This window comes from Peromyscus californicus, unplaced genomic scaffold (assembly GCF_007827085.1).
Source record: "Peromyscus californicus insignis strain IS unplaced genomic scaffold, ASM782708v3 Scaffold_6__1_contigs__length_162567912, whole genome shotgun sequence".
NCBI lineage: Eukaryota > Metazoa > Chordata > Mammalia > Rodentia > Cricetidae > Peromyscus > Peromyscus californicus.
Genome location: NW_026294584.1, coordinates 55,764,449 through 55,765,696, shown reverse-complemented (window position 1 = coordinate 55,765,696; position 1,248 = coordinate 55,764,449).

The window sequence follows — 1,248 nt, the reverse complement described above, 5'->3', positions numbered from 1 at the left end:
TGTCTCTTTTCCACATGGTGTTCTAGTCCTATTTTTGCTAATTTATAACTAGAGCTCTCACTCAGTAGTAGTGTGTTCATCTAACAGGCACAAGACCCAGGTTCAGCACTCAACATTGTGAACATCACACAAGAAAAGCCAATAGTCTTTATTAATTTATCGAGTGAATACTTTTGTGGGGTTTGCATTTGTATATCATCAATCACTTCATATATGTCCCTGAGTACAAGATCTGCTTCCACTCAGTACTGGCTCTGGAGAAATAATTGAGCATGGGAAGATATATTCTGGACAATAGGAAGTGCAGAAGTGGTTGCTAGTGTGGTTCTGGTCCATCACACTTCCGAATAGGGATGAAATCTTTGGTAGCACTGGGTGGGATTGCTTTAAGATATCTGTACCTCTCCATCGGCCTCTGACAATTTAATGATTTATGAAACAAAGAAAGATAACAAGAACACCTTCCATTGGTTCTTTTTGTCTTCTAAGTATTTCCAGATCATTTTTGCTTATTTTGGACTAGTTGTTGCCATTTTAATCTGTATGAAATTTTTGTTAAGGATATGTTTTTCTCACTAGCAGAACATTTATTGTCGATATCTACCTGATTCCTGTTTCTGTCATTATATTCTCCCAACCCTAATTTAAGTAGAGACTGGTCCTGGCTCATTACCACTCTCACATCACAAGGAAAAAGCAAGTTATCTAAATAATCAAGTGTGAAAAGAACTAAGAATGAATTAAGTAGGATGAAGCACAGAAAACCATACAATTTAAAGGGATCTGTTCTTAAGAGCTGGGTTCACTACGTTGCACAGGTTGACTCCAACTCCTGGGTTAAAATGATGCTTCTTACTCAACCTCCTGAGTAGCTGGGATTCAAGTGGATGCCACCAAGTCTGGCTACAGATGGTGGTTTTAGGTGAGATTGGTCAGAAAATTTCTAACTTCCAATTAAGTGTAAGTGTAACTTAAAAGGAGGGGTGGGGTCAATATCCTGCTCAGAAACACAGGCACACCATTCCCAGCACTGAAGACAGTAGAGAACAGTGAAGGCAAATTCCCTGGGTAGGAAGTATTTGTAGGGGTCAGGAAAGAAAAAGAATTCAGTGTACCTGTCCCAGCATGGACAAGAGAGTGTACGTATTAATTGTAGCACATAATTATTTCTTTTAATTGGAATTGACATAAAAAATTTATCGATTGGTAGTAGATTAAATATATTTGACTAGAAACATGCAGCAATTA